Genomic DNA, 25,254 nt, shown 5'->3' on the forward strand with positions numbered 1-25,254 from the left:
ACCGTCTTGTTAAGGCACTGTGACCTCCACCACTCTTCCAAGGGGCATTAAGACCGTCTTGTTATGCTACTGTAACCTCCACCACTCTTCCAAGGGGCATTAAAACGGTCTTGTTAAACCACTCTGATCTCCACGTCTCTGCCAAGGGGCATTAAAACTTTCTTGTTAAGCTACTGTGACCTCCACCACTCTTCCAAGGGGCATTAAAACTGTCTTGTTAAACCACTCTGACTTCCAAGTCTCTTCCAAGGGGCATTAAAACTGTCTTGTTAAGCTACTGTGACCTCCACCACTCTTCCAAGGGGCATTAAAACCGTCTTGTTAAACCAATCTGACCTCCAAGTCTCTTCCAAGGGGCATTAAAACTGTCTTGTTAAGCTACTGTGACCTCCACCACTCTTCCAAGGCGCATTAAAACCGTCTTGTTAAACCACTCTGACCTCCAAGTCTCTTCCAAGGGGCATTAAAACTGTCTTGTTAAGCTACTGTGACCTCCACCACTTTTCCAAGGAGCATTAAAACCGTCTTGTTAAGCTACTATGACCTCCACCACTCTTCCAAGGGGCATTAAAACCATCTTGTTAAACCACTTTGACCTCCCCGTCTCTTCCAAGGGGCAGTAAAACTGTCTTGTTAAGCTACTGTGACCTCCACGTCTCTTCCAAGGGTCATTAAAACTGTCTTGTTATGCTACTGTGACCTCCACCACTCCTCCAAGGGGCATTAAAACCATCTTTTTAAGCTACTGTGACCTCCACCACTCTACCAAGGGGCATTATAACCGTCTTGTTAAACCAGTCTGACCTCTACGTCTCTTCCAAGGGGCTTTAAAACTGTCTTGTTAAGCTACTGTGACCTCCACCACTTTTCCAACGGCATTAAAACCGTCTTGTTAAGCTACTGTGACCTCCACCACTCTTCCAAGGGGCATTAAAACCTTCTTGTTAAGCTACTGTGACCTCCACCACTCTTCCAAGGGGCATTAAAACCGTCTTGTTAAGCTACTGTGACCTCCACCACTTTTCCAAAGGGCATTATAACCGTCTTGTTAAGCTACTGTGACCTCCACGTCTCTTCCAAGGGGCATTAAATCTGTTTTGTTAAGCTACTGTGACCTTCACCACTCTTCCAAGGGGCATTAAAACCGTCTTGTTAAGCTACTGTGACCTCCACGTCTCTTCCAAGGGGCAATAAAACCGTCTTGTTAAGATTATGTGACCTCCACCACTCTTCCAAGGGGCATTAAAACTGTCTTGTTAAGCTACTGGGACCTCCACCACTCTTCCAAGGGGCATTAAAACTGTCTTGTTAAGCTACTGTGACTTCCACCGCTCTTCCAAGGGGGAATTAAAACCGTCTTGTTAAGCTACTGTGACCTCCACATCTCTTCCAAGGGGCATTAAATCTGTCTTGTTAAGCTACTGTGACCTCAACCACTCTTCCAAGGGGCATTACAACCGTCTTGTTAAGCTACTGTGACCTCCATGTCTCTTCCAAGAGGCATTAAAACCGTCTTGTTAAGCTACTGTGACCTCCACCACTCTTCCAAGGGGCATTAAAACCGTCTTGTTAAGCTACTGTGACCTCCACCACTCTTCCAAGGGGCATTAAAACCGTCTTGTTAAACCACTCTGACCTCCACGTCACTTCCAAGCGGCATTAAAACTGTCTTGTTAAGCTACTGTGACCTCCACCACTCTTCCAAGGGGCATTAAAACCATCTTTTTAAGCTACTGTGACCTCCACCACTCTACCAAGGGGCATTAAAACCGTCTCGTTAAACTACTCTGACCTCCACGTCTCTTTCGAGGGGCATTAAAAACGTTTTCTTAAGCTACTGTGACCTCCACGTCTCTTCCAAGGGGCATTAAAACCGTCTTTTTGAGCTACTGTGACCTCCTACACTCTTCCAAGGGGCATTAAAACCGTCTTGTTAACCTACTGTGACCACCACTCTTCCAAGGGGCATTAAAACCGTCTTGTTAAACCTGTCTGACCTCCACGTCTCTTCCAAGGGGCATTAAAACTGTCTTGTTAAGCTACTGTGACCTCCACCACTTTTCCAAGGGCATTAAAACCATCTTGTTAAGCTACTGTGACCTCCACCACTCTTCCAAGGGGCATTAAAACCTTCTTGTTAAGCTACTGTGACCTCCACCACTCTTCCAAGGGGCATTAAAACCGTCTTGTTAAGCTACTGTGACCTCCACCACTCTTCCAAGGGGCATTAAAACCATCTGGTTAAACCACTCTGACCTCCACGTCTCTTCCAAGGGGCATTAAAACTGTCTTGTTAAGCTACTGTGACCTCCACCACTCTTCCAAGGGGCATTAAAACCGTCTTGTTAAGCTACTGTGACCTCCACCACTCTTCCAAGGGGCATTAAAACCGTCTTGTTAAACCACTCTGACCTCCAAGTCTCTTCAAAGGGGCATTAAAACTGTCTTGTTAAGCTACTGTGACCTCCACTTCTCTTCCAAGGGGCATTAAAACTGTCTTGTTAAGCTACTGTGACCTCCACGTCTCTTCCAAGGGGCATTAAAACTGTCTTGTTAAGCTACTGTGACCTCCACCACTCTTCCAAGGGGCATTAAAACCGTCTTGTTAAGGTAGTGTGACCTCCACCACTCTTCCAAGGGGCATTAAGACCGTCTTGTTATGCTACTGTAACCTCCACCACTCTTCCAAGGGGCATTAAAACGGTCTTGTTAAACCACTCTGATCTCCACGTCTCTGCCAAGGGGCATTAAAACTTTCTTGTTAAGCTACTGTGACCTCCACCACTCTTCCAAGGGGCATTAAAACTGTCTTGTTAAACCACTCTGACCTCCAAGTCTCTTCCAAGGGGCATTAAAACTGTCTTGTTAAGCTACTGTGACCTCCACCACTCTTCCAAGGGGCATTAAAACCGTCTTGTTAAACCAATCTGACCTCCAAGTCTCTTCCAAGGGGCATTAAAACTGTCTTGTTAAGCTACTGTGACCTCCACCACTTTTCCAAGGAGCATTAAAACCGTCTTGTTAAGCTACTATGACCTCCACCACTCTTCCAAGGGGCGTTAAAACCGTCTTGTTAAACCACTTTGACCTCCACGTCTCTTCCAAGGGGCAGTAAAACTGTCTTGTTAAGCTACTGTGACCTCCACGTCTCTTCCAAGGGGCATTAAAACTGTCTTGTTATGCTACTGTGACCTCCACCACTCCTCCAAGGGGCATTAAAACCGTCTTTTTAAGCTACTGTGACCTCCACCACTCTACCAAGGGGCATTATAACCGTCTTGTTAAACCACTCTGACCTCCACGTCTCTTTCAAGGGGCATTAAAACCGTCTTGTTAAGCTACTGTGACCTCCACGTCTCTTCCAAGGGGCATTAAAACCGTCTTTTTGAGCTACTTTGACCTCCACCACTCTTCCAAGGGCATTAAAACCGTCTTGTTAACGTACTGTGACCACCACTCTTCCAAGGGGCATTAAAACCGTCTTGTTAAACCAGTCTGACCTCCACGTCTCTTCCAAGGGGCATTAAAACTGTCTTGTTAAGCTACTGTGACCTCCACCACTTTTCCAAGGGGCATTAAAACCGTCTTGTTAAGCTACTGTGACCTCCACCACTTTTCCAAAGGGCATTATAACCGTCTTGTTAAGCTACTGTGACCTCCACGTCTCTTCCAAGGGGCATTAAATCTGTTTTGTTAAGCTACTGTGACCTCCACCACTCTTCCAAGGGGCATTAAAACCGTCTTGTTAAGCTACTGTGACCTCCACGTCTCTTCCAAGGGGCATTAAAACCGTCTTGTTAAGATTCTGTGACCTCCACCACTCTTCCAAGGGGCATTAAAACTGTCTTGTTAAGCTACTGGGACCTCCACCACTCTTCCAAGGGGCATTAAAACTGTCTTGTTAAGCTACTGTGACTTCCACCGCTCTTCCAAGGGGGCATTAAAACCGTCTTGTTAAGCTACTGTGACCTCCACCACTCTTCCAAGGGGCATTACAACGATCTTGTTAAGCTACTGTGACCTTCATGTCTCTTCCAAGAGGCATTAAAACCGTCTTGTTAAGCTACTGTGACCTCCACCACTCTTCCAAGGGGCATTAAAACCGTCTTGTTAAGCTACTGTGACCTCCACCACTCTTCCAAGGGGCATTACAACCGTCTTGTTAAGCTACTGTGACCTTCATGTCTCTTCCAAGAGGCATTAAAACCGTCTTGTTAAGCTACTGTGACCTCCACCACTCTTCCAAGGGGCATTAAAGCCGTCTTGTTAAGCTACTGTGACCTCCACCACTCTTCCAAGGGGCATTAAAACCGTCTCGTTAAACTACTCTGACCTCCACGTCTCTTTCGAGGGGCATTAAAAACGTTTTCTTAAGCTACTGTGACCTCCACGTCTCTTCCAAGGGGCATTAAAACCGTCTTTTTGACCTACTGTGACCTCCTACACTCTTCCAAGGGGCATTAAAACCGTCTTGTTAACCTACTGTGACCACCACTCTTCCAAGGGGCATTAAAACCGTCTTGTTAAACCTGTCTGACCTCCACGTCTCTTCCAAGGGCCATTAAAACTGTCTTGTTAAGCTACTGTCACCTCCACCACTTTTCCAAGGGGCATTAAAACCGTCTTGTTAAGCTACTGTGACCTCCACCACTCTATCAAGGGGCATTAAAACCGTCTTGTTAAGCTACTTTGACCTCCACGTCTCTTCCAAGGGGCAGTAAAATTGTCTTGTTGAGCTACTGTGACATCCACCACTTTTTTAAGGGGCATTAAAACCGTCTTATTAAGCTACTGTGACCTCCACCACTCTTCCAAGGAACATTAAAACCGTCTTGTTAAGTTACTGTGACCTCCACGTCTCTTCCAAGGGGCATTAAATTAGTTTTGTTAAGCTACTGTGACCTTCACCACTCTTCCAAGGGGCATTAAAACCGTCTTGTTAAGCTACTGTGACCTCCAAGTCTCTTCCAAAGGGCGTTAAAACTGCCTTGTTAAGCTACTGTGACCTCCACTACTCTTCCAAGGGGCATTAAAACCATCTTGTTAAGCTACTGTGACCTCCACGTCTCTTCCAAGGGGCATTAAAACCATCTTGTTAAGCTACTGTGACCTCCACCACTCTTCCAAGGGGCATTAAAACCGTCTTGTTAAGCTACTGTGACCTCCACCACTCTTCCAAGGGGCTTTAAAACCGTCTTGTTAAACCAGTCTGACCTCCATGTCTCTTCCAAGGGGCATTAAAACTATCTCGTTAAGCTACTGTGACCTTCACCACTCTTCCAAGGGGCATTAAAACCATCTTGTTAAACCACTCTGACCTCCAAGTCTCTTCCAAGGGGCATTAAAACTGTCTTGTTAAGCTACTCTGACCTCCACGTCTCTACCAAGGGGCATTAAAACTGTCTTGTTAAGCTACTGTGACCTCCACCACTCTTCCAAGGTGCATTAAAACCATCTTGTTAAGCTACTGTGACCTCCACCACTCTTCCAAGGGGCATTAAGACCATCTTGTTAAGCTACTGTGACCTCCACCACTCTTCCAATGGGCATTAAAACTGTCTTGTTAAACCACTCTGACCTCCACGTCTCTTCAAAGGGGCATTAAAACTGTCTTGTTAAGCTACTGTGACCTCCACCACTCTTCCAAGGGGCATTAAAACCATCTTGTTAAGCTACTGTGACCTCCACCACTCTTCCAAGGAGCATTAAAAAAGTCTTGTTAAACCATTATGACCTCCAAGTCTCTTCCAAGGGGCTTTAAAACCGTCTTGTTAACCTACTGTAACCTCCACCACTTTTCCAAGGGGCATTAAAACCGTCTTGTTAAGCTACTGTGATCTCCACCACTCTATCAAGGGGCATTAAAACCGTCTTGTTAAACCACTTTGACCTCCACGTCTCTTCCAAGGGGCAGTAAAACTGTCTTGTTAAGCTACTGTGATATCCACCACTTTTTTAAGGGGCATTAAAACCGTCTTATTAAGCTACTGTGACCTCCACCACTCTTCCAAGGGACATTAAAACCGTCTTGTTAAGCTACTGTGACCTCCACGTCTCTTCCAAGGGGCATTAAATCAGTTTTGTTAAGCTACTGTGACCTTCACCACTCTTCCAAGGGGCATTAAAACCGTCTTGTTAAGCTACTGTGACCTCCACATCTCTTCCAAAGGGCGTTAAAACTGCCTTTTTAAGCTACTGTGACCTCTACCACTCTTACAAGGGGCATTAAAACCATCTTGTTAAGCTACTGTGACCTCCACATCTCTTCTAAGGGGCATTAAAACCATCTTGTTAAGCCACTCTGACCTCCACCACTCTTCCAAGGGGCATTAAAACCGTCTTGTTAAGCTACTGTGACCTCCACCACTCTTCCAAGGGGCATTAAAACCGTCTTGTTAAACCAGTCTGACCTCCACGTCTCTTCCAAGGGGCATTAAAACTATCTTGTTAAGCTACTGTGACCTCCACCACTCTTCCAAGGGGCATTAAAACCATCTTGTTAAACCACTCTGACCTCCAAGTCTCTTCCAAGGGGCATTGAAACTGTCTTGTTAAGCTACTGTGACCTCCACGTCTCTTCCAAGGGGCATTAAAACTGTCTTGTTAAGCTACTGTGACGTCCACCACTCTTCCAAGGGGCATTAAAACTGTCTTGTTAAGCTACTGTGACCTCCAACACTCTTCCAAGGGGCATTAAGACCGTCTTGTTAAGCTACTGTGACCTCCACCACTCTTCCAAGGGGCATTAAAACTGTCTTGTTAAACCACTCTGACCTCCACGTCTCTTCCAAGGGGCATTAAAACTGTCTTGTTAAGCTACTGTGACCTCCACCACTCTTCCAAGGGGCATTAAAACCGTCTGGTTAAGCTACTGTGACCTCCACCACTCTTCCAAGGGGCATTAAAACAGTCTTGTTAAACCACTCTGACCTCCAAGTCTCTTCCAAGGGGCATTAAAACCGTCTTGTTAACCTACTGTGACCTCCACCACTCTTCCAAGGGTCATTAAAAGAGTCTTTTTAAACCACTCTGACCTCCACGTCTCTTCCAAGGGGCATTAAAACTGTCTTGTTAAGCTACTGTGACCTCCACCACTCTTCCAAGGGGCATTAAAACCGTCTTGTTAAACCAATCTGACCTCCACGTCTCTTCCAAGGGGCATTAAAACTGTCTTGTTAAGCTACTGTGACCTCCACTACTCTTCCAAGGGGCATTAAAACCGTCTTGTTAAGCTACTGTGACCTCCACCACTCTTCCAAGGGGCATTAAAACCGTCTTGTTAAACGACTCTGACCTCCAAGTCTCTTCCAAGGGGCATTAAAACTGACTTGTTAAGGTACTGTGACCTCCACGTCTCTTCCAAGGGGCATTAAAACTGTCTTGTTATGCTACTGTGACCTCCACCACTCTTCCAAGGGGCATTAAAACCATCTTTTTAAGCTACTGTGACCTCCACCACTCTACCAAGGGGCATTAAAACCGTCTTGTTAAACCACTCTGACCTCCACGTCTCTTTCAAGGGGCATTAAAACCGTCTAGTTAAGCTACTGTGACCTCCACGTCTCTTCCAATGGGCATTAAAACTGTCTTGTTAAGCTACTGTGACCTTCACGTCTCTTCCAAGGGGCATTAAAACTGTCTTGTTAAGCTACTGTGACCTCCACCACTCTTCCAAGGGGCATTAAAACTGTTTTGTTAAGCTACTGTGACCTCCACGTCTCTTCCAAGGGACATTAAAACCGTCTTGTTAAGCTACTGTGACCTCCACGTCTCTTCCAAAGGGCGTTAAAACTGCCTTGTTAAGCTACTGTGACCGCCACCACTCTTCCAAGGGGCATTAAAACCATCCTGTTAAGCTACTGTGACCTCCACGTCTCTTCCAAGGGGCATTAAAACCATCTTGTTAAGCTACTGTGACCTCCACCACTCTTCCAAGGGGCATTAAAACCATCTTGTTAAGCTACTGTGACCTCCACCACTCTTCCAAGGGGCATTAAAACCATCTTGTTAAACCACTCTGAACTCCAAGACTCTTCCCAGGGGCATTAAAACCATCTTGTTAAGCTAATGTGACCGCCACGTCTCTTCCAAGGGGCATTAAAACTGTCTTGTTAAGCTACTGTGACTTCCAAGTCTCTTGCAAGGGGCATTAAAACTGTCTTGTTAAGCTACTGTGACCTCCACCACTCTTCCAAGGGGCATTAAAACCGTCTTGTTAAGCTACTGTGACCTCCACCACTCTTCCAAGGGGCATTAAGACCGTCTTGTTAAGCTATTGTGACCTCCACCACTCTTCCAAGGTGTATTAAAACTGTCTTGTTAAACCAATCGGACCTCCACGTCTCTTCCAAGGGGCATTAAAACTGTCTTGTTCAGCTACTGTGACCTCCACCACTCTTCCAAGGGGCATTAAAACCGTCTTGTTCAGCTACTGTGACCTCCACCACTCTTCCAAGGGGCATTAAAACCGCCTTGTTAAACCACTCTGACCTCCAAGTCTCTTCCAAGGGGCATTAAAACTGTCTTGTTAAGCTACTGTGACCTCCACGTCTCTTCCAAGCGGCATTAAAACTGTCTTGTTATGCTACTGTGACCTCCACCACTCTTCTAAGGGGCATTAAAACCGTCTTTTTAAGCTACTGTGACCTCCACCACTCTTCCAAGGGGCATTAAAACTGTCTTGTTAAGCTACTGTGACCTCCACCACTCTTCCAAGGGGCATTAAAACCGACTTATTAAGCTACTGTGACCTCCACCACTCTTCCAAGGGGGCATTAAGACCGTCTTGTTAAGCTACTGTGACCTCCACCACTCTTCCAAGGGGCATTAAAACCGTCTTGTTAAACCACTCTGACCTCCACGTCTCTTCCAAGGGGCATTAAAACTGTCTTGTTAAGCTACTGTGACCTCCACCACTCTTCCAAGGGGCATTAAAACCATCTTGTTAAGCTAATGTGACCGCCACGCCTCTTCCAAGGGGCATTAAAACTGTCTTGTTAAGCTACTGTGACCTCCAAGTCTGTTGCAAGGGGCATTGAAACTGTCTTGTTAAGCTACTGTGACCTCCACCACTCTTCCAAGGGGCATTAAAACCGTCTTGTTAAGCTACTGTGACCTCCACCACTCTTCCAAGGTGTATTAAAACCGTCTTGTTAAACCAATCGGACCTCCACGTCTCTTCCAAGGGGCATTAAAACTGTCTTGTTAAGCTACTGTGACCTCCACTACTCTTCCAAGGGGCATTAAAACCATCTTGTTAAGCTACTGTGACCTCCACCACTCTTCCAAGGGGCATTAAAACCGCCTTGTTATGCTACTGTGACTTCCATCACTTTTCCAAGGGGCATTAAAACCGTCTTGTTAAGCTACTGTGACCTCCAACACTATACGAAGGGGCATTAAAACCGTCTTGTTAAACCACTTTGACCTCCACGTCTCTTCCAAGGGGCAGTAAAACTGTCTTGTAAAGCTACTGTGACCTCCACGTCTCTTTCAAGGGACATTAAAACCGTCTGGTTATGCTACTGTGACCTACACTTCTCTTCCAAGGGGCATTAAAACCGTCTTTTTGAGCTACTGTGACCTCCACCACTCTTCCAAGGGGCATTAAAACCATCTTGTTAACCTACTGTGACCACCACTGCTCCAAGGGGCATTAAAACCGTCTTGTTAAACCAGTCTGACCTCCACGTCTCTTCCAAGGAGCATTAAAACTGTCTTGTTAAGCTACTGTGACCTCCACCACTTTTCCAAGGAGCTTTAAAACCGTCTTGTTAAGCTACTGTGACCTCCACCACTCTACCAAGGGGTATTAAAACCGTCTTGTTTAACCACTTTGACCTCCACGTCTCTTCCAAGGGGCAGTAAAACTGTCTTGTTAAGCTACTGTGACATCCACCATTTTTTAAGGGGCATTAAAACCGTCTTGTTAAGCTACTGTGACCTCCACCACTTTTCCAAGGGGCATTAAAACCGTCTTCTTAAGCTACTGTGACGTCCACGTCTCTTCCAAGGGGCATTAAATCTGTTTTGTTAAGCTACTGTGACCTCCACCACTCTTCCAAGGGGCATTAAAACCGTCTTGTTAAGCTACTATGACCTCCACGTCTCTTCCAAGGGGCATTGAAACCGTCTTGTTAAGCTACGTGACCTCCACCACTCTTCCAAGGGGCATTAAAACCGTCTTGTTAAACCACTGTGACCTCCACGTCTCTTCCAAGGGGCATTAAAACTGTCTTGTTAAGCAATTGTTACCTCCACCACTCTTCCAAGGGGCATTAAAACCGTCTTGCTAAACCAATCTGACCTCCACGTCTCTTCTAAGGGGCATTAAAACTGTCTTGTTAAGCTACTGTGACCTCCACCACTCTTCCAAGGGGCATTAAAACCGTCTTGTTAATCTACTGTGACCGCCACCACTCTTCCAAGGGGGCATTAAGACCGTCTTGTTAAGCTACAGTGACCTCCACCACTCTTCCAAGGGGGCATTAAGACCGTCTTGTTAAGCTACAGTGACCTCCACCACTCTTCCAAGGGGCATTAAAACCGTATTTTTAAGCTACTGTGACCTCCACCACTCTTCCAAGGGGCATTAAGACCATCTTGTTAAGCTACTGTGACCTCCACCACTCTTCCAATGGGCATTAAAACTGTCTTGTTAAACCACTCTGACCTCCACGTCTCTTCAAAGGGGCATTAAAACTGTCTTGTTAAGCTACTGTGACCTCCACCACTCTTCCAAGGGGCATTAAAACCATCTTGTTAAGCTACTGTGACCTCCACCACTCTTCCAAGGAGCATTAAAAAAGTCTTGTTAAACCACTATGACCTCCAAGTCTCTTCCAAGGGGCTTTAAAACCGTCTTGTTAACCTACTGTAACCTCCACCACTTTTCCAAGGGGCATTAAAACCGTCTTGTTAAGCTACTGTGATCTCCACCACTCTATCAAGGGGCATTAAAACCGTCTTGTTAAACCACTTTGACCTCCACGTCTCTTCCAAGGGGCAGTAAAACTGTCTTGTTAAGCTACTGTGATATCCACCACTTTTTTAAGGGGCATTAAAACCGTCTTATTAAGCTACTGTGACCTCCACCACTCTTCCAAGGGACATTAAAACCGTCTTGTTAAGCTACTGTGACCTCCACGTCTCTTCCAAGGGGCATTAAATCAGTTTTGTTAAGCTACTGTGACCTTCACCACTCTTCCAAGGGGCATTAAAACCGTCTTGTTAAGCTACTGTGACCTCCACATCTCTTCCAAAGGGCGTTAAAACTGCCTTTTTAAGCTACTGTGACCTCTACCACTCTTACAAGGGGCATTAAAACCATCTTGTTAAGCTACTGTGACCTCCACATCTCTTCTAAGGGGCATTAAAACCATCTTGTTAAGCCACTCTGACCTCCACCACTCTTCCAAGGGGCATTAAAACCGTCTTGTTAAGCTACTGTGACCTCCACCACTCTTCCAAGGGGCATTAAAACCGTCTTGTTAAACCAGTCTGACCTCCACGTCTCTTCCAAGGGGCATTAAAACTATCTTGTTAAGCTACTGTGACCTCCACCACTCTTCCAAGGGGCATTAAAACCATCTTGTTAAACCACTCTGACCTCCAAGTCTCTTCCAAGGGGCATTGAAACTGTCTTGTTAAGCTACTGTGACCTCCACGTCTCTTCCAAGGGGCATTAAAACTGTCTTGTTAAGCTACTGTGACGTCCACCACTCTTCCAAGGGGCATTAAAACTGTCTTGTTAAGCTACTGTGACCTCCAACACTCTTCCAAGGGGCATTAAGACCGTCTTGTTAAGCTACTGTGACCTCCACCACTCTTCCAAGGGGCATTAAAACTGTCTTGTTAAACCACTCTGACCTCCACGTCTCTTCCAAGGGGCATTAAAACTGTCTTGTTAAGCTACTGTGACCTCCACCACTCTTCCAAGGGGCATTAAAACCGTCTGGTTAAGCTACTGTGACCTCCACCACTCTTCCAAGGGGCATTAAAACAGTCTTGTTAAACCACTCTGACCTCCAAGTCTCTTCCAAGGGGCATTAAAACCGTCTTGTTAACCTACTGTGACCTCCACCACTCTTCCAAGGGTCATTAAAAGAGTCTTTTTAAACCACTCTGACCTCCACGTCTCTTCCAAGGGGCATTAAAACTGTCTTGTTAAGCTACTGTGACCTCCACCACTCTTCCAAGGGGCATTAAAACCGTCTTGTTAAACCAATCTGACCTCCACGTCTCTTCCAAGGGGCATTAAAACTGTCTTGTTAAGCTACTGTGACCTCCACTACTCTTCCAAGGGGCATTAAAACCGTCTTGTTAAGCTACTGTGACCTCCACCACTCTTCCAAGGGGCATTAAAACCGTCTTGTTAAACGACTCTGACCTCCAAGTCTCTTCCAAGGGGCATTAAAACTGACTTGTTAAGGTACTGTGACCTCCACGTCTCTTCCAAGGGGCATTAAAACTGTCTTGTTATGCTACTGTGACCTCCACCACTCTTCCAAGGGGCATTAAAACCATCTTTTTAAGCTACTGTGACCTCCACCACTCTACCAAGGGGCATTAAAACCGTCTTGTTAAACCACTCTGACCTCCACGTCTCTTTCAAGGGGCATTAAAACCGTCTAGTTAAGCTACTGTGACCTCCACGTCTCTTCCAATGGGCATTAAAACTGTCTTGTTAAGCTACTGTGACCTTCACGTCTCTTCCAAGGGGCATTAAAACTGTCTTGTTAAGCTACTGTGACCTCCACCACTCTTCCAAGGGGCATTAAAACTGTTTTGTTAAGCTACTGTGACCTCCACGTCTCTTCCAAGGGACATTAAAACCGTCTTGTTAAGCTACTGTGACCTCCACGTCTCTTCCAAAGGGCGTTAAAACTGCCTTGTTAAGCTACTGTGACCGCCACCACTCTTCCAAGGGGCATTAAAACCATCCTGTTAAGCTACTGTGACCTCCACGTCTCTTCCAAGGGGCATTAAAACCATCTTGTTAAGCTACTGTGACCTCCACCACTCTTCCAAGGGGCATTAAAACCATCTTGTTAAGCTACTGTGACCTCCACCACTCTTCCAAGGGGCATTAAAACCATCTTGTTAAACCACTCTGAACTCCAAGACTCTTCCCAGGGGCATTAAAACCATCTTGTTAAGCTAATGTGACCGCCACGTCTCTTCCAAGGGGCATTAAAACTGTCTTGTTAAGCTACTGTGACTTCCAAGTCTCTTGCAAGGGGCATTAAAACTGTCTTGTTAAGCTACTGTGACCTCCACCACTCTTCCAAGGGGCATTAAAACCGTCTTGTTAAGCTACTGTGACCTCCACCACTCTTCCAAGGGGCATTAAGACCGTCTTGTTAAGCTATTGTGACCTCCACCACTCTTCCAAGGTGTATTAAAACTGTCTTGTTAAACCAATCGGACCTCCACGTCTCTTCCAAGGGGCATTAAAACTGTCTTGTTCAGCTACTGTGACCTCCACCACTCTTCCAAGGGGCATTAAAACCGTCTTGTTCAGCTACTGTGACCTCCACCACTCTTCCAAGGGGCATTAAAACCGCCTTGTTAAACCACTCTGACCTCCAAGTCTCTTCCAAGGGGCATTAAAACTGTCTTGTTAAGCTACTGTGACCTCCACGTCTCTTCCAAGCGGCATTAAAACTGTCTTGTTATGCTACTGTGACCTCCACCACTCTTCTAAGGGGCATTAAAACCGTCTTTTTAAGCTACTGTGACCTCCACCACTCTTCCAAGGGGCATTAAAACTGTCTTGTTAAGCTACTGTGACCTCCACCACTCTTCCAAGGGGCATTAAAACCGACTTATTAAGCTACTGTGACCTCCACCACTCTTCCAAGGGGGCATTAAGACCGTCTTGTTAAGCTACTGTGACCTCCACCACTCTTCCAAGGGGCATTAAAACCGTCTTGTTAAACCACTCTGACCTCCACGTCTCTTCCAAGGGGCATTAAAACTGTCTTGTTAAGCTACTGTGACCTCCACCACTCTTCCAAGGGGCATTAAAACCATCTTGTTAAGCTAATGTGACCGCCACGCCTCTTCCAAGGGGCATTAAAACTGTCTTGTTAAGCTACTGTGACCTCCAAGTCTGTTGCAAGGGGCATTGAAACTGTCTTGTTAAGCTACTGTGACCTCCACCACTCTTCCAAGGGGCATTAAAACCGTCTTGTTAAGCTACTGTGACCTCCACCACTCTTCCAAGGTGTATTAAAACCGTCTTGTTAAACCAATCGGACCTCCACGTCTCTTCCAAGGGGCATTAAAACTGTCTTGTTAAGCTACTGTGACCTCCACTACTCTTCCAAGGGGCATTAAAACCATCTTGTTAAGCTACTGTGACCTCCACCACTCTTCCAAGGGGCATTAAAACCGCCTTGTTATGCTACTGTGACTTCCATCACTTTTCCAAGGGGCATTAAAACCGTCTTGTTAAGCTACTGTGACCTCCAACACTATACGAAGGGGCATTAAAACCGTCTTGTTAAACCACTTTGACCTCCACGTCTCTTCCAAGGGGCAGTAAAACTGTCTTGTAAAGCTACTGTGACCTCCACGTCTCTTTCAAGGGACATTAAAACCGTCTGGTTATGCTACTGTGACCTACACTTCTCTTCCAAGGGGCATTAAAACCGTCTTTTTGAGCTACTGTGACCTCCACCACTCTTCCAAGGGGCATTAAAACCATCTTGTTAACCTACTGTGACCACCACTGCTCCAAGGGGCATTAAAACCGTCTTGTTAAACCAGTCTGACCTCCACGTCTCTTCCAAGGAGCATTAAAACTGTCTTGTTAAGCTACTGTGACCTCCACCACTTTTCCAAGGAGCTTTAAAACCGTCTTGTTAAGCTACTGTGACCTCCACCACTCTACCAAGGGGTATTAAAACCGTCTTGTTTAACCACTTTGACCTCCACGTCTCTTCCAAGGGGCAGTAAAACTGTCTTGTTAAGCTACTGTGACATCCACCATTTTTTAAGGGGCATTAAAACCGTCTTGTTAAGCTACTGTGACCTCCACCACTTTTCCAAGGGGCATTAAAACCGTCTTCTTAAGCTACTGTGACGTCCACGTCTCTTCCAAGGGGCATTAAATCTGTTTTGTTAAGCTACTGTGACCTCCACCACTCTTCCAAGGGGCATTAAAACCGTCTTGTTAAGCTACTATGACCTCCACGTCTCTTCCAAGGGGCATTGAAACCGTCTTGTTAAGCTACGTGACCTCCACCACTCTTCCAAGGGGCATTAAAACCGTCTTGTTAAACCACTGTGACCTCCACGTCTCTTCCAAGGGGCATTAAAACTGTCTTGTTAAGCAATTGTTACCTCCACCACTCTTCCAAGGGGCATTAAAACCGTCTTGCTAAACCAATCTGACCTCCACGTCTCTTCTAAGGGGCATTAAAACTGTCTTGTTAAGCTACTGTGACCTCCACCACTCTTCCAAGGGGCATTAAAACCGTCTTGTTAATCTACTGTGACCGCCACCACTCTTCCAAGGGGGCATTAAGACCGTCTTGTTAAGCTACAGTGACCTCCACCACTCTTCCAAGGGGGCATTAAGACCGTCTTGTTAAGCTACAGTGACCTCCACCACTCTTCCAAGGGGCATTAAAACCGTATTTTTAAGCTACTGTGACCTCCACCACTCTTCCAAGGGGCATTAAGACCATCTTGTTAAGCTACTGTGACCTCCACCACTCTTCCAATGGGCATTAAAACTGTCTTGTTAAACCACTCTGACCTCCACGTCTCTTCAAAGGGGCATTAAAACTGTCTTGTTAAGCTACTGTGACCTCCACCACTCTTCCAAGGGGCATTAAAACCATCTTGTTAAGCTACTGTGACCTCCACCACTCTTCCAAGGAGCATTAAAAAAGTCTTGTTAAACCACTATGACCTCCAAGTCTCTTCCAAGGGGCTTTAAAACCGTCTTGTTAACCTACTGTAACCTCCACCACTTTTCCAAGGGGCATTAAAACCGTCTTGTTAAGCTACTGTGATCTCCACCACTCTATCAAGGGGCATTAAAACCGTCTTGTTAAACCACTTTGACCTCCACGTCTCTTCCAAGGGGCAGTAAAACTGTCTTGTTAAGCTACTGTGATATCCACCACTTTTTTAAGGGGCATTAAAACCGTCTTATTAAGCTACTGTGACCTCCACCACTCTTCCAAGGGACATTAAAACCGTCTTGTTAAGCTACTGTGACCTCCACGTCTCTTCCAAGGGGCATTAAATCAGTTTTGTTAAGCTACTGTGACCTTCACCACTCTTCCAAGGGGCATTAAAACCGTCTTGTTAAGCTACTGTGACCTCCACATCTCTTCCAAAGGGCGTTAAAACTGCCTTTTTAAGCTACTGTGACCTCTACCACTCTTACAAGGGGCATTAAAACCATCTTGTTAAGCTACTGTGACCTCCACATCTCTTCTAAGGGGCATTAAAACCATCTTGTTAAGCCACTCTGACCTCCACCACTCTTCCAAGGGGCATTAAAACCGTCTTGTTAAGCTACTGTGACCTCCACCACTCTTCCAAGGGGCATTAAAACCGTCTTGTTAAACCAGTCTGACCTCCACGTCTCTTCCAAGGGGCATTAAAACTATCTTGTTAAGCTACTGTGACCTCCACCACTCTTCCAAGGGGCATTAAAACCATCTTGTTAAACCACTCTGACCTCCAAGTCTCTTCCAAGGGGCATTGAAACTGTCTTGTTAAGCTACTGTGACCTCCACGTCTCTTCCAAGGGGCATTAAAACTGTCTTGTTAAGCTACTGTGACGTCCACCACTCTTCCAAGGGGCATTAAAACTGTCTTGTTAAGCTACTGTGACCTCCAACACTCTTCCAAGGGGCATTAAGACCGTCTTGTTAAGCTACTGTGACCTCCACCACTCTTCCAAGGGGCATTAAAACTGTCTTGTTAAACCACTCTGACCTCCACGTCTCTTCCAAGGGGCATTAAAACTGTCTTGTTAAGCTACTGTGACCTCCACCACTCTTCCAAGGGGCATTAAAACCGTCTGGTTAAGCTACTGTGACCTCCACCACTCTTCCAAGGGGCATTAAAACAGTCTTGTTAAACCACTCTGACCTCCAAGTCTCTTCCAAGGGGCATTAAAACCGTCTTGTTAACCTACTGTGACCTCCACCACTCTTCCAAGGGTCATTAAAAGAGTCTTTTTAAACCACTCTGACCTCCACGTCTCTTCCAAGGGGCATTAAAACTGTCTTGTTAAGCTACTGTGACCTCCACCACTCTTCCAAGGGGCATTAAAACCGTCTTGTTAAACCAATCTGACCTCCACGTCTCTTCCAAGGGGCATTAAAACTGTCTTGTTAAGCTACTGTGACCTCCACTACTCTTCCAAGGGGCATTAAAACCGTCTTGTTAAGCTACTGTGACCTCCACCACTCTTCCAAGGGGCATTAAAACCGTCTTGTTAAACGACTCTGACCTCCAAGTCTCTTCCAAGGGGCATTAAAACTGACTTGTTAAGGTACTGTGACCTCCACGTCTCTTCCAAGGGGCATTAAAACTGTCTTGTTATGCTACTGTGACCTCCACCACTCTTCCAAGGGGCATTAAAACCATCTTTTTAAGCTACTGTGACCTCCACCACTCTACCAAGGGGCATTAAAACCGTCTTGTTAAACCACTCTGACCTCCACGTCTCTTTCAAGGGGCATTAAAACCGTCTAGTTAAGCTACTGTGACCTCCACGTCTCTTCCAATGGGCATTAAAACTGTCTTGTTAAGCTACTGTGACCTTCACGTCTCTTCCAAGGGGCATTAAAACTGTCTTGTTAAGCTACTGTGACCTCCACCACTCTTCCAAGGGGCATTAAAACTGTTTTGTTAAGCTACTGTGACCTCCACGTCTCTTCCAAGGGACATTAAAACCGTCTTGTTAAGCTACTGTGACCTCCACGTCTCTTCCAAAGGGCGTTAAAACTGCCTTGTTAAGCTACTGTGACCGCCACCACTCTTCCAAGGGGCATTAAAACCATCCTGTTAAGCTACTGTGACCTCCACGTCTCTTCCAAGGGGCATTAAAACCATCTTGTTAAGCTACTGTGACCTCCACCACTCTTCCAAGGGGCATTAAAACCATCTTGTTAAGCTACTGTGACCTCCACCACTCTTCCAAGGGGCATTAAAGCCATCTTGTTAAACCACTCTGAACTCCAAGACTCTTCCCAGGGGCATTAAAACCGTCTTGTTAAGCTACTGTGACCTCCACCACTCTTCCAAGGGGCATTAAAACCATCTGGTTAAACCACTCTGACCTCCACGTCTCTTCCAAGGGGCATTAAAACTGTCTTGTTAAGCTACTGTGACCTCCACCACTCTTCCAAGGGGCATTAAAACCGTCTTGTTAAGCTACTGTGACCTCCACCACTCTTCCAAGGGGCATTAAAACCGTCTTGTTAAACCACTCTGACCTCCAAGTCTCTTCAAAGGGGCATTAAAACTGTCTTGTTAAGCTACTGTGACCTCCACTTCTCTTCCAAGGGGCATTAAAACTGTCTTGTTAAGCTACTGTGACCTCCACGTCTCTTCCAAGGGGCATTAAAACTGTCTTGTTAAGCTACTGTGACCTCCACCACTCTTCCAAGGGGCATTAAAACCGTCTTGTTAAGGTAGTGTGACCTCCACCACTCTTCCAAGGGGCATTAAGACCGTCTTGTTATGCTACTGTAACCTCCACCACTCTTCCAAGGGGCATGAAAACGGTCTTGTTAAACCACTCTGATCTCCACGTCTCTGCCAAGGGGCATTAAAACTTTCTTGTTAAGCTACTGTGACCTCCACCACTCTTCCAAGGGGCATTAAAACTGTCTTGTTAAACCACTCTGACCTCCAAGTCTCTTCCAAGGGGCATTAAAACTGTCTTGTTAAGCTACTGTGACCTCCACCACTCTTCCAAGGGGCATTAAAACCGTCTTGTTAAACCAATCTGACCTCCAAGTCTCTTCCAAGGGGCATTAAAACTGTCTTGTTAAGCTACTGTGACCTCCACCACTTTTCCAAGGAGCATTAAAACCGTCTTGTTAAGCTACTATGACCTCCACCACTCTTCCAAGGGGCGTTAAAACCGTCTTGTTAAACCACTTTGACCTCCACGTCTCTTCCAAGGGGCAGTAAAACTGTCTTGTTAAGCTACTGTGACCTCCACGTCTCTTCCAAGGGGCATTAAAACTGTCTTGTTATGCTACTGTGACCTCCACCACTCCTCCAAGGGGCATTAAAACCGTCTTTTTAAGCTACTGTGACCTCCACCACTCTACCAAGGGGCATTATAACCGTCTTGTTAAACCACTCTGACCTCCACGTCTCTTTCAAGGGGCATTAAAACCGTCTTGTTAAGCTACTGTGACCTCCACGTCTCTTCCAAGGGGCATTAAAACCGTCTTTTTGAGCTACTTTGACCTCCACCACTCTTCCAAGGGCATTAAAACCGTCTTGTTAACGTACTGTGACCACCACTCTTCCAAGGGGCATTAAAACCGTCTTGTTAAACCAGTCTGACCTCCACGTCTCTTCCAAGGGGCATTAAAACTGTCTTGTTAAGCTACTGTGACCTCCACCACTTTTCCAAGGGGCATTAAAACCGTCTTGTTAAGCTACTGTGACCTCCACCACTTTTCCAAAGGGCATTATAACCGTCTTGTTAAGCTACTGTGACCTCCACGTCTCTTCCAAGGGGCATTAAATCTGTTTTGTTAAGCTACTGTGACCTCCACCACTCTTCCAAGGGGCATTAAAACCGTCTTGTTAAGCTACTGTGACCTCCACGTCTCTTCCAAGGGGCATTAAAACCGTCTTGTTAAGATTCTGTGACCTCCACCACTCTTCCAAGGGGCATTAAAACTGTCTTGTTAAGCTACTGGGACCTCCACCACTCTTCCAAGGGGCATTAAAACTGTCTTGTTAAGCTACTGTGACTTCCACCGCTCTTCCAAGGGGGCATTAAAACCGTCTTGTTAAGCTACTGTGACCTCCACCACTCTTCCAAGGGGCATTACAACGATCTTGTTAAGCTACTGTGACCTTCATGTCTCTTCCAAGAGGCATTAAAACCGTCTTGTTAAGCTACTGTGACCTCCACCACTCTTCCAAGGGGCATTAAAACCGTCTTGTTAAGCTACTGTGACCTCCACCACTCTTCCAAGGGGCATTACAACCGTCTTGTTAAGCTACTGTGACCTTCATGTCTCTTCCAAGAGGCATTAAAACCGTCTTGTTAAGCTACTGTGACCTCCACCACTCTTCCAAGGGGCATTAAAACCGTCTTGTTAAGCTACTGTGACCTCCACCACTCTTCCAAGGGGCATTAAAACCGTCTCGTTAAACTACTCTGACCTCCACGTCTCTTTCGAGGGGCATTAAAAACGTTTTCTTAAGCTACTGTGACCTCCACGTCTCTTCCAAGGGGCATTAAAACCGTCTTTTTGACCTACTGTGACCTCCTACACTCTTCCAAGGGGCATTAAAACCGTCTTGTTAACCTACTGTGACCACCACTCTTCCAAGGGGCATTAAAACCGTCTTGTTAAACCTGTCTGACCTCCACGTCTCTTCCAAGGGCCATTAAAACCGTCTTGTTAAGCTACTGTGACCTCCACCACTCTATCAAGGGGCATTAAAACCGTCTTGTTAAGCTACTTTGACCTCCACGTCTCTTCCAAGGGGCAGTAAAATTGTCTTGTTGAGCTACTGTGACATCCACCACTTTTTTAAGGGGCATTAAAACCGTCTTATTAAGCTACTGTGACCTCCACCACTCTTCCAAGGAACATTAAAACCGTCTTGTTAAGTTACTGTGACCTCCACGTCTCTTCCAAGGGGCATTAAATTAGTTTTGTTAAGCTACTGTGACCTTCACCACTCTTCCAAGGGGCATTAAAACCGTCTTGTTAAGCTACTGTGACCTCCAAGTCTCTTCCAAAGGGCGTTAAAACTGCCTTGTTAAGCTACTGTGACCTCCACTACTCTTCCAAGGGGCATTAAAACCATCTTGTTAAGCTACTGTGACCTCCACGTCTCTTCCAAGGGGCATTAAAACCATCTTGTTAAGCTACTGTGACCTCCACCACTCTTCCAAGGGGCATTAAAACCGTCTTGTTAAGCTACTGTGACCTCCACCACTCTTCCAAGGGGCTTTAAAACCGTCTTGTTAAACCAGTCTGACCTCCATGTCTCTTCCAAGGGGCATTAAAACTATCTCGTTAAGCTACTGTGACCTTCACCACTCTTCCAAGGGGCATTAAAACCATCTTGTTAAACCACTCTGACCTCCAAGTCTCTTCCAAGGGGCATTAAAACTGTCTTGTTAAGCTACTCTGACCTCCACGTCTCTACCAAGGGGCATTAAAACTGTCTTGTTAAGCTACTGTGACCTCCACCACTCTTCCAAGGTGCATTAAAACCATCTTGTTAAGCTACTGTGACCTCCACCACTCTTCCAAGGGGCATTAAGACCATCTTGTTAAGCTACTGTGACCTCCACCACTCTTCCAATGGGCATTAAAACTGTCTTGTTAAACCACTCTGACCTCCACGTCTCTTCAAAGGGGCATTAAAACTGTCTTGTTAAGCTACTGTGACCTCCACCACTCTTCCAAGGGGCATTAAAACCATCTTGTTAAGCTACTGTGACCTCCACCACTCTTCCAAGGAGCATTAAAAAAGTCTTGTTAAACCACTATGACCTCCAAGTCTCTTCCAAGGGGCTTTAAAACCGTCTTGTTAACCTACTGTAACCTCCACCACTTTTCCAAGGGGCATTAAAACCGTCTTGTTAAGCTACTGTGATCTCCACCACTCTATCAAGGGGCATTAAAACCGTCTTGTTAAACCACTTTGACCTCCACGTCTCTTCCAAGGGGCAGTAAAACTGTCTTGTTAAGCTACTGTGATATCCACCACTTTTTTAAGGGGCATTAAAACCGTCTTATTAAGCTACTGTGACCTCCACCACTCTTCCAAGGGACATTAAAACCGTCTTGTTAAGCTACTGTGACCTCCACGTCTCTTCCAAGGGGCATTAAATCAGTTTTGTTAAGCTACTGTGACCTTCACCACTCTTCCAAGGGGCATTAAAACCGTCTTGTTAAGCTACTGTGACCTCCACATCTCTTCCAAAGGGCGTTAAAACTGCCTTTTTAAGCTACTGTGACCTCTACCACTCTTACAAGGGGCATTAAAACCATCTTGTTAAGCTACTGTGACCTCCACATCTCTTCTAAGGGGCATTAAAACCATCTTGTTAAGCCACTCTGACCTCCACCACTCTTCCAAGGGGCATTAAAACCGTCTTGTTAAGCTACTGTGACCTCCACCACTCTTCCAAGGGGCATTAAAACCGTCTTGTTAAACCAGTCTGACCTCCACGTCTCTTCCAAGGGGCATTAAAACTATCTTGTTAAGCTACTGTGACCTCCACCACTCTTCCAAGGGGCATTAAAACCATCTTGTTAAACCACTCTGACCTCCAAGTCTCTTCCAAGGGGCATTGAAACTGTCTTGTTAAGCTACTGTGACCTCCACGTCTCTTCCAAGGGGCATTAAAACTGTCTTGTTAAGCTACTGTGACGTCCACCACTCTTCCAAGGGGCATTAAAACTGTCTTGTTAAGCTACTGTGACCTCCAACACTCTTCCAAGGGGCATTAAGACCGTCTTGTTAAGCTACTGTGACCTCCACCACTCTTCCAAGGGGCATTAAAACTGTCTTGTTAAACCACTCTGACCTCCACGTCTCTTCCAAGGGGCATTAAAACTGTCTTGTTAAGCTACTGTGACCTCCACCACTCTTCCAAGGGGCATTAAAACCGTCTGGTTAAGCTACTGTGACCTCCACCACTCTTCCAAGGGGCATTAAAACAGTCTTGTTAAACCACTCTGACCTCCAAGTCTCTTCCAAGGGGCATTAAAACCGTCTTGTTAACCTACTGTGACCTCCACCACTCTTCCAAGGGTCATTAAAAGAGTCTTTTTAAACCACTCTGACCTCCACGTCTCTTCCAAGGGGCATTAAAACTGTCTTGTTAAGCTACTGTGACCTCCACCACTCTTCCAAGGGGCATTAAAACCGTCTTGTTAAACCAATCTGACCTCCACGTCTCTTCCAAGGGGCATTAAAACTGTCTTGTTAAGCTACTGTGACCTCCACTACTCTTCCAAGGGGCATTAAAACCGTCTTGTTAAGCTACTGTGACCTCCACCACTCTTCCAAGGGGCATTAAAACCGTCTTGTTAAACGACTCTGACCTCCAAGTCTCTTCCAAGGGGCATTAAAACTGACTTGTTAAGGTACTGTGACCTCCACGTCTCTTCCAAGGGGCATTAAAACTGTCTTGTTATGCTACTGTGACCTCCACCACTCTTCCAAGGGGCATTAAAACCATCTTTTTAAGCTACTGTGACCTCCACCACTCTACCAAGGGGCATTAAAACCGTCTTGTTAAACCACTCTGACCTCCACGTCTCTTTCAAGGGGCATTAAAACCGTCTAGTTAAGCTACTGTGACCTCCACGTCTCTTCCAATGGGCATTAAAACTGTCTTGTTAAGCTACTGTGACCTTCACGTCTCTTCCAAGGGGCATTAAAACTGTCTTGTTAAGCTACTGTGACCTCCACCACTCTTCCAAGGGGCATTAAAACTGTTTTGTTAAGCTACTGTGACCTCCACGTCTCTTCCAAGGGACATTAAAACCGTCTTGTTAAGCTACTGTGACCTCCACGTCTCTTCCAAAGGGCGTTAAAACTGCCTTGTTAAGCTACTGTGACCGCCACCACTCTTCCAAGGGGCATTAAAACCATCCTGTTAAGCTACTGTGACCTCCACGTCTCTTCCAAGGGGCATTAAAACCATCTTGTTAAGCTACTGTGACCTCCACCACTCTTCCAAGGGGCATTAAAACCATCTTGTTAAGCTACTGTGACCTCCACCACTCTTCCAAGGGGCATTAAAACCATCTTGTTAAACCACTCTGAACTCCAAGACTCTTCCCAGGGGCATTAAAACCATCTTGTTAAGCTAATGTGACCGCCACGTCTCTTCCAAGGGGCATTAAAACTGTCTTGTTAAGCTACTGTGACTTCCAAGTCTCTTGCAAGGGGCATTAAAACTGTCTTGTTAAGCTACTGTGACCTCCACCACTCTTCCAAGGGGCATTAAAACCGTCTTGTTAAGCTACTGTGACCTCCACCACTCTTCCAAGGGGCATTAAGACCGTCTTGTTAAGCTATTGTGACCTCCACCACTCTTCCAAGGTGTATTAAAACTGTCTTGTTAAACCAATCGGACCTCCACGTCTCTTCCAAGGGGCATTAAAACTGTCTTGTTCAGCTACTGTGACCTCCACCACTCTTCCAAGGGGCATTAAAACCGTCTTGTTCAGCTACTGTGACCTCCACCACTCTTCCAAGGGGCATTAAAACCGCCTTGTTAAACCACTCTGACCTCCAAGTCTCTTCCAAGGGGCATTAAAACTGTCTTGTTAAGCTACTGTGACCTCCACGTCTCTTCCAAGCGGCATTAAAACTGTCTTGTTATGCTACTGTGACCTCCACCACTCTTCTAAGGGGCATTAAAACCGTCTTTTTAAGCTACTGTGACCTCCACCACTCTTCCAAGGGGCATTAAAACTGTCTTGTTAAGCTACTGTGACCTCCACCACTCTTCCAAGGGGCATTAAAACCGACTTATTAAGCTACTGTGACCTCCACCACTCTTCCAAGGGGGCATTAAGACCGTCTTGTTAAGCTACTGTGACCTCCACCACTCTTCCAAGGGGCATTAAAACCGTCTTGTTAAACCACTCTGACCTCCACGTCTCTTCCAAGGGGCATTAAAACTGTCTTGTTAAGCTACTGTGACCTCCACCACTCTTCCAAGGGGCATTAAAACCATCTTGTTAAGCTAATGTGACCGCCACGCCTCTTCCAAGGGGCATTAAAACTGTCTTGTTAAGCTACTGTGACCTCCAAGTCTGTTGCAAGGGGCATTGAAACTGTCTTGTTAAGCTACTGTGACCTCCACCACTCTTCCAAGGGGCATTAAAACCGTCTTGTTAAGCTACTGTGACCTCCACCACTCTTCCAAGGTGTATTAAAACCGTCTTGTTAAACCAATCGGACCTCCACGTCTCTTCCAAGGGGCATTAAAACTGTCTTGTTAAGCTACTGTGACCTCCACTACTCTTCCAAGGGGCATTAAAA

This window comes from Phyllobates terribilis, unplaced genomic scaffold, assembly GCF_046119375.1.
Source record: "Phyllobates terribilis strain yellow unplaced genomic scaffold, ASM4611937v1 Scaffold_2__4_contigs__length_985480577, whole genome shotgun sequence".
Classification (NCBI taxonomy): domain Eukaryota; kingdom Metazoa; phylum Chordata; class Amphibia; order Anura; family Dendrobatidae; genus Phyllobates; species Phyllobates terribilis.